General features: G+C 36.0%; 1 protein-coding gene across 3 annotated transcripts in view; it reads left to right on the forward strand.

Moving 5' to 3' along the window:
- SYT1 (synaptotagmin 1) overlaps positions 1–15,541 on the forward strand; it is a 329,209-nt gene that overhangs the window by 103,502 nt on the left and 210,166 nt on the right. For all 3 annotated transcript variants that reach the window (XM_068190290.1, XM_068190292.1, XM_068190291.1), the window contains one exon: positions 12,774–12,835. The gene's annotated coding sequence lies outside the window, so the exon portion shown is untranslated. The remainder of the gene's footprint in view (positions 1–12,773; positions 12,836–15,541) is intronic.

Consider the following 15,541-nt stretch of genomic DNA (forward strand, 5'->3'; position numbering starts at 1 on the left):
GGCTCCTATGAAATGAGTTAGCCATTTCATTCTGAGTGGAGAAGAACAGGGAGATACTATCTGTACTACATAAAATCAGAAGACTCAGACACCAAGTTTCTGTTGGTGTTTGGAAGACTAGTGTAAGTAAAGTGCTGTATTTAATAAACAGGCCTATGGTACAGAATATGCCAAATAAATATACTTAGTAGGCTTGCAAAAGAGATGTTCATGTACTGCTGCAGCATAGCCTTTTGCCTCTTACCTAGGTAATTATCACTATCAATTACAGTAGCTTTCAATATCTATTTTAGTTACTTTTTTAAGACTTCAGAAGGCATCTGGGCATAATCAGAGCATAGTATCCTGTTAAAGAATATCTCTAACTCAGTCTCTGTGTGCTGTATCCAGGCTGGAACACACTATCTTCCTTTATTATTCTTGTGCCGTATATTCTGTAGTGTTTGTTATTTCAGAATAGTACACTGATCTGACTGAAGGTTTTTGAACAGCCTGGGTATCAAAGGCCTCCCTGCTTTTGCACAGAGTGTTATAAATCTCTTTACTGCTACCAGGGAGGCATCTAAATTGGAATCATCTCACATCTCCCTTGTGTAATTCAAGATTCTGCAGCCCATTATCTTAGATATGGGTGATCCAATATAGGTGATCCTTTGATAATATATATTTTTTGATGTAATGTCTAATGACATCATAATTTAAATGCTATACATTTGTATATATTCAGGAACTAAAACAATTACATTTGTAATGTGTTGTTTATTCGCATATTCAGTTTTATGCCCATGCTGGTATAACTGCACCTTGTTATCCAAAGTAAATATTTCTGTCTCAGCCTTTCAGTCATATAAAGAATATAATTAATTGTCTGACATAAGCATGGGTATGAGCTTAATCCAGTTAGGTATTGTTTGGTATGCTGTAGTTTGTTACCAAAAATTTTCAAATAAATGCAGAACATCTATATGCAATAGAGTAGGGCCTTGGTTTTTGGGGAAGCTGGGTAAATAAAGAGGGAATATATGTGTGAGTGGATACAGCTTGACAAAGGCATGCACACCTACAAATACAGATAAGTGCTAATACATAAGGTAGTGTGATTTCATTTAGGGCTACAAAAAAATCCTTATCTTGATATTTTAATTATGTAACACAGTGAGTGCAACAAGAAAAAAAAAGGTAAAAAGAAATTCATTGTGAGAGGGAAACATGGAGTATTGAAGAATTTAGAATTGTTTTTGAATTTACTTTATTACATTTAAGCAATCCAGAAAAATGCTGTTAACAGTCGTGTAGTCCTTTGGCCCTTCATCTTTGTTTAAACTGCTCCATTTAAGAGCATATTTCAGTTTTGGCTGAGTAATTCCTATGCTGGTGAAAAAATAATACTTTGGGATTTAGTAGGTTAAATGTGTTATTAGCAGTGGCAACTGAACCACATTAAATGTATTGTGAGACATGTTTCTTTGTGATACCACCTTGCTCACAGAGTCAAATGTGATGAGCCGTTTATGGATGAAGAGTAAGAGGCACTTGTAGCTTCAAAGACTTTTTAAAACAAAATGGTGAAGGATATTTAGAGAGTGGTACTTTTTTTCCTGTTTATAATCCCTTAGAAAAACAATATTAAGGTGTTAGGGCCAAAGGAAAACTTTAGCTGTCCTGCAGTATAAATCTGGAAATCCAGCAAAGTCTCAGAAGTGCAAACATTCAGTTCCCATGGCAAATTGTTTAGTAATGCAAAGGTAAAATTTTTAAAAACACTCAGGGTTGTCTTGATTCTCTCTTAATGCAGGTAACATTTTTATAGATATAAGTTAAGGCCCAGTCCCTGTAGGCTGATCCATTTAAGTGCTGCAGGAAACTTAAATTTGGCAGCTTTCCTGCAAAATACTGCACACTCTAATCCTGCAAGGTCCTTCATGAGTTCTATATTAGTAGAGAAACTCAACAGTGACATAAACATGGTACCAGAGCAAGTCAGAGACCAATCCAGGATTACATCTCTAGAGTTCTTGACTTCTAACCCTGTATTAATTCCACTAATTCCATTCACCTCCACAATAATAGCATGGTGTTCACTTGGGGGTAAGGTGAAAAGAAGAAAATAAATATTTAGTTCAAGTAGTCCTCAGCTCAACTAATGTAATATGATTTCAGCTACCTACTTTATTTATTCCTAGACCTATCCTGGTCCAGGAATAGCTAGACTTTACTATTTCCCTTAAAATATTTTAGAGCAAAACAAGGGGGCTTTGGTATCCAGCCACTGCTTTCTTTCCCTGTTCTATCTTGTTATGCATATTTACAGTGCTGGTCATGTGCCAAACACTGTTGAGTCTTCAACCTTTCAGATACTTCTCGCTCTCTTCAGCTGTTTTTTGTTTTTAACAATATCAGTCTGCCTGCCACTTTTCTCCAAAATCTACCTCTTAATACTCCTCTTTGCTTTTCATAGCATGTTCAGTGATCTCTTCCAATGATTTAGGATCATATTTGCAAAGCTAAAAATGAAATAAAGTGTATTTTTCAATAAGCTAGCATAAGGGTATTATCTTTAATGGGCATGGAAGACAGCAGCTGAAATACCAAAAATCACATTGGTCTGTTTCTGTTGTTATATCTCACTGCAAACTTACATTTTTGAGACAGCACTGGATAAATTGCGAGACAAGCAGATCTGGATTTTTTGTCAAGCAAGAATTGCTTTGCAGTTAGGGTAATTTAGTCTCTCAGCTTCTTTTTTTTACTTTTTCTTACAAGTGTAGCAAGATTCAGAATAAAAGTACTTCAAGGCAGTTTCTTACTGTGTGCTCAAAGGAACTATTTAGGTGCAAAGAATGACAACTGTCAGCTCTGTTGCCCATTTTAGTTTAAGGAGAAGGTGGAGAAGAAGAAGAGAAAGTGTATCAGGAATGAACAAATGAAACCAGGGCCAGAGGAGGAGATATTTGATTTCTTTATTTTATCCTTTCTCCTACTCTTACTGTTTTCTAATCTCCTGAATTTTCTGATATATTAGAGAGCTTTCAGAAAGAAAACAGTTGACAGAGACATTGGATTTGTTGATGTACCTGAATGAATCTGTAATGTTCCTGTTTTAAGCTGTCAGTTTGTTCTGCTCGTAAAGCACCATTTCACATTGCATCCTGAAATCTCAATGTATCATAGAAGTTTGCTGAAGACTGACACTGCTGTGGATTGTGTTACTGTATTTTAGGAGAATCAATTTTGCTTAAGAGCCCTTGCTTCATTTATTCTTGAGACAGGACTAACCTTACAGGCAAAATGGTGATTTTTGTCAAAAGGAAAATATATTGACAGTCAGCTTTGCCTGAGTATGCTGAATTTGCATATTTTATGCCAGTGCAAAGCATAGATTAGAAAATTGTCTGCATACTTCATAAATGGTAGTAGAAAATGATTAAAGCAATTGATTCTACCCTGTGCAATGACATACTTATGGTCATTACAATAATGCCAAAAAGCACCTGTCAGCTTCAGGAAGGGCATCTGCTGCTTTGTTGATGGGTAATTTTAAGTTCCCTTTTTACAGAAACTCATATTAAGTGCTTCCTTGAACAAGATCATCTGTAACTGATATTTCCTTTTTGCCAGATGCTGAAATGAAGTTTTAGATACGTCATGTGGTGTTTTCTTGATTTGTTTAAAATCCATGCTGAGAGATGCTGTAACAATCATTCTATGTAACAGTGTCTATTGTGCTGTCCCTTCCTATCTGTGAATGCAGTTCTGCTCTCATCTGGCTGTTTATCAAAGCTGCACTTACATTCCCCTTCCTGCCCACAGTGTATTCCCTTACATCTGCTTTGTTTTAAAAGTAACAATATTGAAACATGTTCAGTGGCGCCTGCTAGATTCTGCATTGGATTATTCAGCGGAGAACTTTGGCGTGTCAGTGTTAACTAGCTTTCCTCTTTTGGGAAGAGTGCCTGAAGGGTGGCTAGTGTGACTATAGAATTGAGGGTGAAACTGCAGGAACTGAACAAAGGGACTGGAAGCCTCATAACCTAACTGCGGTGTTGCTTCCCTGAGTTAGTCTAGGGTAAGTTTGCTTCTGCTAGGCCCCTCCTTAAAAGTCTAATACAGCCTTTTTTAAGACTGTATTCAGTATTAGGTGTTCAGTGCTCAAGCTTCCTTTGTCAGAAAAATAGATGAGGCACATGTTGGATAATGATGTTTTCTGTTGAGGTAGAGTATGTCCCTGCCTCAAGATGATTCAGACATTTGTTATGTTTTCTAACTTTCTGCTTCTGCATTTTCTGGGCCATGGGTAGTACAGATTGCTTTTGTTTCATAGACTTAGCTAATGTGTTTGCAAATTGCAATGAAAGAATCTCAGAAAATTATGCTATACATCAGTTGAGACAGAACAAATGGGTTTTTTTTTTCTGTCAGACTGCTCCAGTGTGCTATTTGAGTGCAAATCAGTACTTTTTGTGAAGTGGCTGAAGTTTGATCCGAATAAGCTGTATTTCAGAGAATCTAATAATCAAAAATTAAGCAGGTTTTGTCGAGATGGATAGGAAGATTAAATTAAAGGGTGGTTTATGTTAACATTTGGCTCTACAAAAAGAGAGAAATATTGCTATGTGGAATACTTAGCTTCATTAGCAAAAGTAGCCCAATTAAAATATTTGCCCATATGGTTTTTTTAAGGATTTCAAACAGACCTTTTTTTTTTTGAATTTTCCTTGATTTAGAGATGCTAACATTAAATGTGACACATGAGATGGTAATTACAAGGTAATTATTTGATTTTCACTAAATAGGCGTTTCCATTAGATTCCTTCTGGCAATGTCTAACTGAGGAAGTTGATTTTATAGGCAAATACAATATCATGATGTCTTTTCTTTACTCAAATACGTAAGGAACAATAATGATAACTACCTCTTTTAATGTTCCTAGCCATCTGCACATCAGCACTGCACTGCCTGATGTGCTACTTTTTGATTAGGCTATCAGATTGCTGAATGTGGACTTGATGCTTCCTTTTTTTACTGTTATGAAGACTTGCAAAACCACCGTTTGTCTTTTATCCTCCTTTTTTTTATAATATCTTTGCATGTAATCTGCAAGGATTGGCAGTTAAGCTGTTCTGTTGCAGCCCAGAGTGACGCCTGTGATTAAAAGGTCTGCCTCAATTCCTCAGTCTCTAGGTTTCTGCTTGTAGTTTCAAGATGGAAAAAGTCATGATACTTCAGTTCATCTTTAGTATTGTAAAATCAGGCACATGCACATAATGTGTAAAGAAATGCTTTAAGATACGGAAATTGTATCTCTAGATGATATTTTGTAATAATGAATTTAAACCCAAATACCAGCAGCTATAGGCTAGTTAAATTTTTCACTGTGCTTCTGTAAATGTGGAGATGAACTTTACTATAGATACCAGCCCAACCCTGCTAGTTGACCAGGGAAGGAAGCCAAGGCAGCCAGGTAGGATGTTGCAATGTGCCACTAACTATGGAAAGTAGCATGGCTTAGACACACTACACCAGGAGGCTGCACTTGGATAAGAGCTCCAATGACCAAATTCTCTCCCTCACACAGCCAGCCAGGCTGGCAACCATTTATCTCAGGAATATGAGACATTCCTACTGAAATGTGCAGTTGCTGCTGAGTTGACTTTGCAGCTTCTGAGAATCAAGGTAACACTTGCAGCTGCGGCTGCTTACATGCTCAGCTCTTACTTTCCACAGGCTGTTGTTACATGTCACTCAGTGTTCAGTCTTGTCACTTAGGTTACACGTTTCTTCAGCAAGGTGTAACCTGACAAGAAACTCCAGTTTTTGTTGCTCTTGGCATTCACCTGTTTTATACTCATGCTGTGCCTCTGTCCTCTATTCTGTTGTTTGGTTTAGTTTATTTGTTGGCCTGTGTGTCTAGGCAGAAGTTAAAATGCTGAAGAATCAGAAAGATCTACTGACTGGTCAACCTATTACTTGTGTTTGAGGACCAGTAATACTGGTCAGTGCATCTCTTAGTGGTGCTACATACAGCTCCTTACAGGAGACAGCCCTATATGCCAACAATGACAGTAACTGAGAAAGTGATGTTCTGGACAGTACAAAATAAGAAAGACACAATTTTTAATGATTGTTCAAGTTTGGGGGTTTTTTACTGACTGTAAGGAGGTCTAATATTCTTACATGCTGAGGAAAGTAGAGAACATGGTATAAGATTAATTTGTTTTTTCCAACAGACTTTGTGATGTTTATAAAACAGTCTCATAATAGTAAACCATTCTTGTCATAAATGTTTCAAAGACAAATACCACAGTTATTTTTTAGCATAAATAATTTGGAAGCTGAAAACTTTTTTTAATTATTTTTAACTAATTGCTCATAATTTTGTCATCCTAATCATCTATCCATAAGGTTGTAAAGTATTTCCACCAATGTTGGTATAAATATTTGCTTACTCTTACAGTGTTGCAATGAAGTTATTTTAATGCTAAACATAGTAGAGTGATTAGAAACATTTTTGGTGATGAAATACTATGTATTATAACTGAAAAGAAACATTTAAAATCTTCATGTATGTTTTCTTTATTTAATGATCCTGCTATTAATAATGTCTAGTACCAGTGCAAGGGGTCAGTGCTGTCCCGTTTCATTATTAATTTTGAATGTTTCATTCTTTGCTCCTGTTGACCACAAAAAGGTACAAAATATAATTTCTTCTTGTAAACAAAAAAAACCAAAAAATCTTCATTTAAGTTGGTGTGTTTTCATTCTCTTAGTCTTTCAATACTCTTAGTAGTTTGAAGTGTAGCTCAATGAAAAGGAGAAGCTAACTGTGATCATAAGAGTAGTGAAATTGCACATGAAGGTTAAAAACAGTAGTCTTGGGATATGAAGCACCCAGATAGTTATAAAAAGGTAAAAGGGAGCAGAGAGCAGTTGCTGTGGAGCAAAAGGGCTTGTTGCATGTTGGGTGCAGAACAAGCAACATTAAAATTATTGTGAGAAATCAAGAGCACCAGCTTTGGAAAGTGATGTGCCTGTCTTTACAGGATTTGTTTTGCTGCTTACCAGAAATCTGAGCAGCATGTAGTCCATTTCTTCTTGAATTAGTACAGGAGGGGGTAGGCAGTAACTTGATTTTGTCTGTATTTAGACTTGGTAGACTTTTCCTTTTTTTTTCAATAATTGCCATTAGAAGAAAACAGTGGCATGAATAAAACTTACAGTATGGTATAGAAAATGTGGGCTGACATTATACCAGTGGTGAATTATAGTCTGTGTACATTTTGTCTACATATACAGATGAACTACAGAATAAGTCTGCTTAGAATTTTCTCTTTATCTAAAAAGTTACTTTTGAAAGGATGCATTTAAATGGCCAAGAAATACTGAAGTTGTTGCCACTGTAGGTCTCTCTAGGGTAGTATAGAAAGGGTATTGGAACAACTCACCCATAGATTATGTAGCTTAATTTGCTGAGGTGTTGACACTCACTATCAGATTTTCTGGGTGAATTGCTTACCCGTATTAGTATATTTTCATACAGCAGAATTGATAGATAAATAAATAAAAAAAAATTACAAAAAAACCTCTCACACCAGAACAAAAAGATCAGCTGTGTTAAGTAACATATAATCACTTCCTGCAAGTGATATTCCTGCAGTAGATATTGCAGCAGGTTCTTTTGTCCTGTGTACCTGGCAGGTACACACCTGAGAATTGTTTGGGCTTTTTAAAGCCATAGTTTCTTTTAAAACAAGCTGGACTGTCACAGACCAAAATTTGAGAACTGATTTTTGTCTGACACTCACTGTGTTAATCACATTCTGTAAAAAGTCTGAGAGGCTTTCCAGTAGTATTTGGCTTTTCTTCCACTATTTCTTCCCTTATCAGACTGTTCATGAAATTTGCAATAAAAATGCCAGTAATGCTTCCTCTCTTTTGATTTGCTCATTTGCTAGAGAAGTTTTTATTCTTGATTTCGATTTACAGAATATCAAAGGCTGCAGGGCCTCCTTACATTCATTGTTCTGCAACTCAGTTGTTTATGCACAGTCACCTCAACCATGAGATGTGCACCTCTGTATCAAATAATAGGTCTTTCTGTTTTTTACTCTTTAGTACTGTTCTCCATCATTGCCTGTAGGCAAAGAGGAAGGGTGTGGAATGTGAGTGGAAAAGACCTGTCATCAAATAGATATTAATTTAGAGCAGTGCTATTTTTGGGGGGAGGGTGTATGTGTGTAGAGGTATATTTAAAATTAGTTCCTGTTTTATTACATTACAGGCCTGAATTCAGTCAGTAATGACCTCAGTAGTGCCTGTTTTAATGTAATCCCTGCTTGCTGACTGCTGTTCCAAGAATAAAAATTTAAGCCAAAAGATTTAATGAAATCCTTTGGGATTAGTGCTCACTGGGCTGGGGAAATTGCGTATCAACCATTTCTCTGTATTCTAGCCATACGGATTGGTATTTGAATAGGAGGTTGTCCAAGAGAGAAAACTCTTGAGTTCATCAATAATTTACATTTTTTTTAGTTACAAACCTGGTATTTGGGATTCTGTTGCCATAGCAATCCATCTGGGCCTGAACGGATAGTGTTTTAAGTGGTGGTTGTATAGAGATTCACAGTGTGTGCTGTAAATCCCTTCTGAAGTAATCCTCAGATCTGTTCTGTGACTTATCTGAGGTTTCGTCAAAATCAGTGTTACTCACAGTAAAAGTTGATGCTGAGCAAATTAAACCCATAAAATAGTAAAATATGCATATGATTGAGGACTGTAAAGTTCATAATGTATGACAATTTCTGTTTCAATATGTGAAATGATTAATAAATGCCTGCAACTGCATTTTTTTCAAAATACATTTAATTTGTTGCACATTATGCAACTGGAAATTATCCAGACTCTGTACTGGTTATTAGCTAATTTAAACTTCATAATCGAATGCTAGCCTCATTTTTCCAGACATCAGTTCTGTGTTTTACAGGATGTCAGTCTATTCATAATGGACTCCTCCACTTTCAATTAATCTGATTTTCTCTCATAAATAATTCTAAAGTAGAGAATGAAATTTGAAATACCCATTTTCACTTCTAAGACCTCTGGGCTTGTGTTTTGAGGACATGCTGCTAAGTTTAGTAGGCTAAACACTAGCTGATTTTAGTTTGAGGTTTAGTTTATATTTTTGTATTTTGCCACAAAAAATTTCAAAATGGTTTATTCCAAACCTTTAAGATATGCCACATAAGTGGATGTCCTCAGGTCCAAAAGACAATCAATAAAGTAAACAAATCTGGGCTAAGTTTCAGATCTGTCAAAACCAAAACTCTCCTGAAACTGATTTCTAGAGCTTTTATTCCTTTATGACAAAAATGTTGTCCAGTTGTGCTCTGGAACTGTCACTGAGCCATAATGATGATATATTAGCAGCTCTTTATTACTCCAGAGTACAGAGATTCAGTTTGCAAAATTATTCCTCAGTGTTTGAAAGAAGAGAGGGAAGAATAATACTCAAATAACAGCCATGTGCTCTACTAATGAATGTTTAGCCCATAATCCTAAACAGATAAAAATTGTTTCTTCATGGAGTTTGTAAAAGATCACATAGTTGTTCCTGGTTTCAAAAATAGTAATGGAATAAAGAAACTGCAGATGGCCTAAGATACCTTGAGAAATCTTTTAATTACCATGCAACTTCCCTTTCATCTTTTGTATCACAGTTCACAATGAAAAGTGAAGCATCTAATAAAAGGGACTTATTTTTGTCGTGATTCTGTGATGCTAAAAATGTTCTTTGTCACCTGTAATAAATGTAAATCCCTCTGTTTCTGTATGAGTTAAACAAGAGCTTCCTGAGAAAAATTGCAGACTTCCTTCCTTGCAGTGGAGTGGGGTTTCATTTCATGAGCATATATGCATGTATAATCTTAAATATAGTGGTTTTGACTGAACTGCTTTTTATTTTAGAGCTCCAGTCCTGCCCCAGTTTAATGGGACTATTTCCATAATTGATTACCATAAAGTTGACTGGGATCACAGAGTTTAGAATTAATGAAAAAGGGCTCTGTTTTTCTTACTTTTGCTGTCTATATGCTAACTGAAGTAAAAGTTGCAGATCATTTAAATGAGTACTTACCCTGAAATTAAATGCTTTAAAGTATCTTCTATAGATAACATTGTTAAATATAGGTTACACTTCAAAGGGATATTACAAGATTTAGTCATATGTATCAAAATGTATTTCTGTTGATATTTCTAGGTTTCATTAGGAAACGTCTTCTCTTGCAAATATTATTGAAACAAAAACAGAGCCTTAGAATGTACTAGTGCTATGACAGATGCTATTTGTAGCTCTGAAAATATAGTTGTCACTGCAGGGGATCTGCACTGAAGACCCACAGGAGTCCATAACCAAGGGTGAATCAATTAATCTTCCAACACACCTAATAAAAAAATTGCCTGTGTTTAATAGTAAGTGATAGAAACACAGTTGAATTTATTTTGTAATGTGCTAATCTTCCTCTAGAAATGCAAATATTTACAGTTTATTTATCTCCTTATATTTTAGCTCTGCAAATCCTTGCAAAGAGTGATGCTATTTATTTTCCTGGACAAATGTTGAATTTTATTGATCAGTTTTTACTTATTCCAGATGTCCATTACATTTTTCATATCTTTTGGAAACTCAGACTGTGAGCTTCAAAGGAGCAGACAGTCTGTCTCTGCACTTAATACAGCACCACACTTATTCACAGTTTCATTTAAATTTGCTTCTTTAGTGCATAACCTGTATTTTTATTCAGTTATTTACAATTAATAGTGTATTAAACATTTGTCTTTCCTTTCCATTTTGTCAGTGATTCAGAAGGAAGTAGTGAACCTCCTGAAAGGCTCAGTAATAATATGACACAGCTTGACACAGACAGCTTAGAGAAACAGGGGAAGATTGAGACAGTGCACCACAGAGCAGGTGTGACTCCGGGTGTTAATTTCTCTAAGGCACTTGCAGCTACCTCTGCTCAAATGCAAGATATACACAGGGCCCTGAACCAAAACCCTGGCTCTGAACCCCAGGAGAAGGTGGAGATTAGAGGTTCTTTTATTGAACCCTCTTTCTGAGTCTTTCTGAATTTCAAATCCCTCTGTTTGGGAAGACTTGACTTGACAGCAAGAAGCAAAGTTTTGGTTGAACCCATTCAAGAGATATTTAAGTACAGTAGTTCAGATTAGGTCTGTCATGGTCTGTACCAGAACATTTTATACAGCTAATACAGAGCACCAATTGAGGTAAGGCCTGCTAAGGCTATTGACATGAGTTGATAGTTGATGTGAGTTACAGACTGTGGGAATGAAATTAGCTATGTTTTACACCAGCATCTGAATTATTCTAAACCCTTTAGAATAAGATTCCAAATCGTTGTCCAGCTAACCTTGCGTCATTTTAAGTGTTGAGCTCCTCACTGATGTCTAGGACATAACAAAATGGGCTGTTAGATAGAAGAGCTGATCCCTATGGTTCAAAAAAGTTTAAAATTTAATAACATCATAATACTAGATGCTTCTGACTAATGTATTATATAGCCCTCAGCTCCAAACAGTTCTTAATTGTTGCTTAACATGTTTCTTCAGTAGACTCAAATGAGTGATTTCTGGTATGTCATAAATATCGACAGAATGACACAGAAAGAAATATTAATTTCTTATTAAAATAGAAGGGGAAATTAGATTTTATAATTACTTATAGTTTGAGTCTTGTATGATTTGAGTCATGAAAGATGGTTTGCTGATTAGAGTGAGATGTTGGATGGAATCATGATTTGGCATTTTTAAAGCCAGTGTAAGTGTTGGTGTGCTGTAGTGTGACAGTTTCAGATAACAACATTTTCATTTTCTAGTTGATGTAAAATTAAAAATACATGTGTCTATCTTGGTAATTATGTATTTGGCTCAATTTTTTAACTGCATCTAAATTGATCATCTTTACAATTAATGCCTTCACAGCTTGATTGTGCTTGCCCTTTCACACCAATGTTGCCCTTATTGTAACCCTTTTTGCCCAGCAGTTCCAATTTTCTCCCTTCTCTCAAGCAGCCTTTATTAATGAAAATTGTTAATAGTAAAATCTGCAAAGGCAGTATGCTGTGTTCCTTCAACTCCTGCCTTAAAACTCACCTCTGTTGTGATGCTTGTAACCTGGCCAAGAAAGGCTAAAGCAGCTGGTGTGCTGTGTTCAGTTCTTACCCTGTATGAAACAGCAGGAGTGAGGCATCAAACACCCCTCTGCAGCATGTTTCACTCTCCTCCAAAAGTGGTGAGGGAGACTGTGGCTGTCACTGGAGGCATATGTTCTTTCTTCCTTGGCTCCTCAGTCTAATGGGGTAATTCAGCCAAGATCTAATACACCATGAGAATTTGATTTTGATGAGAGGATTGACAGCCTCAGAAATTTGAAAGCCTGTCACCTTCCTGGAACTGGGGAAGCCTGCAGGTGCCCAGATGAAATTACGAGGTCCAGCATTTAGTCCAAGGTTTCAAGAGAGATTTGTTCCCTGAACCTGTAGATTTCTCATCTCTGCTGCTATTGTAGTATCTAAGACTGGAAACTGTTCTTTAAGGAAAAGGGATGACGTGAATTTTCTCTGATGGGTGCTTTCAAAAAAGCCCAGTGTTTTAAATAGTGGAATAAATAAATTTCAAAATAGCAAACTTCTGTAGCACAAATGAAACTAGATAGTTAATTTTAAATGGATGATAAATGCATGTATTTATTTTTCTTACAGAAGTGTGGAGTCCTGAATAAACAAAGAGAAGAGAGTTAAGCACACATTCTCTATTGTGAACAGTAAGTGACCAATTTACATACTCCAAAGCTAAACATGACTTGCGCTTCCTTTTAAAATTTTTTTTAGTCTTCCATATTTGCAGTTCTTCCAGCAAGTGCAAGAAATTAGTGTAGTGAACATCTCTGCCTTGTATCCAACTTAGTTTCATTTCACAGGGCTAGACTTGTATAAATTCTATAATCATCTCAGGTAAGAGGTCCAGGTAATCTACACAAAGTGTCTTCATTGCTGCCTATACTGAAAATATTACGTTTTTCTTCTCAGAAAAAATACATTGCAATAGAAATTGACAGTACTGAGCTAAAAACAATATTACACCAACATTTGCTCACATGTGAAATTTTTCAGAAAAACAGATTCATCACTTTAGTCAGATCCTACTGGGTCACTGTAGGGGCAAAAGACTTTTATGGGTTTGTGTTGACCACATAACCACTGGCTAATTGTTCTGAACAGCCCTGGTCATAGCTGTGCTGTTCACTGCACAGTCCAACTAATCGCAGTGCATGGCTGTACTGGCCTTTGACAACTGCAGCATTGTCAAACACCAAGAAATTAAGACCATTAACTGAGACAAGAAAATGGGCCATGTTTTTGTTGTGGGTGATATTATTGACATAGTCCCTAGAAAAATATCTTAGACTGCTGGTGAAGTACCAGTCTTGACAAAGTAGAGCACAGAAACTGCTTTCACTGCAAATCCAAAGTAGTGTGCCCTGGGAGCTGTTAGCTGATTATATGGGTGCACCACATTACTGGGTATTAACAGGTGGCGATATTTTCTGAGAACCAGAGCAGGTGGACATGTGTTACCACATTTCTGTTAACAGTTCCAACAAAACAGTTCCTCTCTGCTAGGTGCCAGTTGAACCTGACTTTTTTATGGTAGATAATTGTGGACGGTAGGTAATGTGCAGAGAATATGTGTTCTGTAGCACCATTCTGCCTTTTAGAATATACATTTGGCAGTACAAGTTAAGGAATTTTAATGTTGTATATTAAATCCCTATTCATTTAGCCAAACTGGCGTATGGAACAGGCTAGTTTTGAATAGAAATAAACCTTGAAAATTTCTTGAGAAGTAATAAAAATTTACTTTTTATTGGAAAAGAATATGTGTAAATCTCAATAGCAAAAAATACCCATTGTATCTCTGGGCTGACAAGTTCGATGATGGGCTTTAACATGAAAGGAAATGTGTGACATATCACAAATCCAAGGACAACACATTGCTTGTTGGTAAACCTGTGTGCTTATTTGTACATTGTACTAAACTGTGTTACCAGTGGGCATTTTCTAGACATATAGCAAATGATAGGTACCAAAGAATTCTAGAAAACTTCTCAAAACTCCTATTTATCTATAAATTTGATTTTTTTTTCATTTCTTCTTCTTTCAGTCATACTTTCCTTTCATTTTCTCTTCTTTCCCCTGTGGTTCCTGTGGTTTATATTTCCTACATGCTATCACACCTCTTTTTACCCTTTATCTTTCCATTTTTTTGCCACATAGTCAATCTGTCCAAACTTCATATTTCCTGCTCACATCTCCCACACAGGGCCATCTCCTCTTACTCTTGGCATTCTCTTGCATTGCAGAATGGTTGCGATCTTGGGCAAATTTTAAGCTTGCTATTTCTAATATCAAATATATACTTTGCAGACCAAGACCATTATTGCTGTTGTCGGGTCATAATGCACAGAATAATGCCATATACCTATGTCTAAGAAATTCACAAAGGGTTACAATGTAGTGTAATATGGGTCAGGTCTTGCAATTTTATTTGACGTGTGGAAAGATACAGTGGAACTTTGGAAGTTGTTATTTAATGCATAGGATACCTTCAGCCTAATCAATTATGCTTTACCCCCTCTGGATCTGAAGTTTTGGCAGCAGATGACTGATAGTTACATGAATAAGTACTAGTAGTTCCAAGCAATTTGTATAATTCATCTGATCTATATATTAAAAAAATCCACAAGTTGTTACAGACCTACTTGTATAAAATAAATTTCACTACTGCAGACTCTGGAAGATCTTCTCCCCAGTTGCGTTTCTGTGTCAAATAGCCAGAACTCACAGGCAGTTGTTTAAGAATAATGTGGCTTTATTTGTCTATAGTGAGAAAAAATTAGTCAACTATTATTGGTACTCCTTCACATACAAATTCTCTCTCTTCTGCTGGCAGAATAGGTTGACAGGACCTTTTCATATTATCCATGGTTAATTTTATCAATCATGGTGTTATGATTATAAACTACAAATGATCTAACATATAATTAATATATAATTACAGAAATGAAACTCTGCAGAGGTTATTTAACATTTGTGATGTGAAATTTATTTAACACTCTCTTTGGAATATACGTGGGAAATTAGAATAATAAAACAGAAATAAAATTACTCTTACCTCTCATCCATCATCAATGAGAAGCAATGTTACCAGCTTGATCAGGCTGTACATTCTCCCATGGAGGGAAGTTCATGTATGGTACCTTTGGGCCTTCTAACAACACCCTTGGGAACTTCATACACTAAGTAACCAGTCATTCTTCTGACACTGGGATTGACAAATAGGAATTGTGGAGTTGTTTCAGAATATCTTTTTCCTTCAACTTGAATTAAAATATAAAATCTAAAATATCTGGTGCTTAGAGGCAAAAAAAGATTGGATTCCCCATATATAGAGAAAGTAAAAGTAAAAT

The sequence above is a fragment of the Anomalospiza imberbis genome, chromosome 5 (genome assembly GCF_031753505.1).
Source record: "Anomalospiza imberbis isolate Cuckoo-Finch-1a 21T00152 chromosome 5, ASM3175350v1, whole genome shotgun sequence".
NCBI lineage: Eukaryota > Metazoa > Chordata > Aves > Passeriformes > Viduidae > Anomalospiza > Anomalospiza imberbis.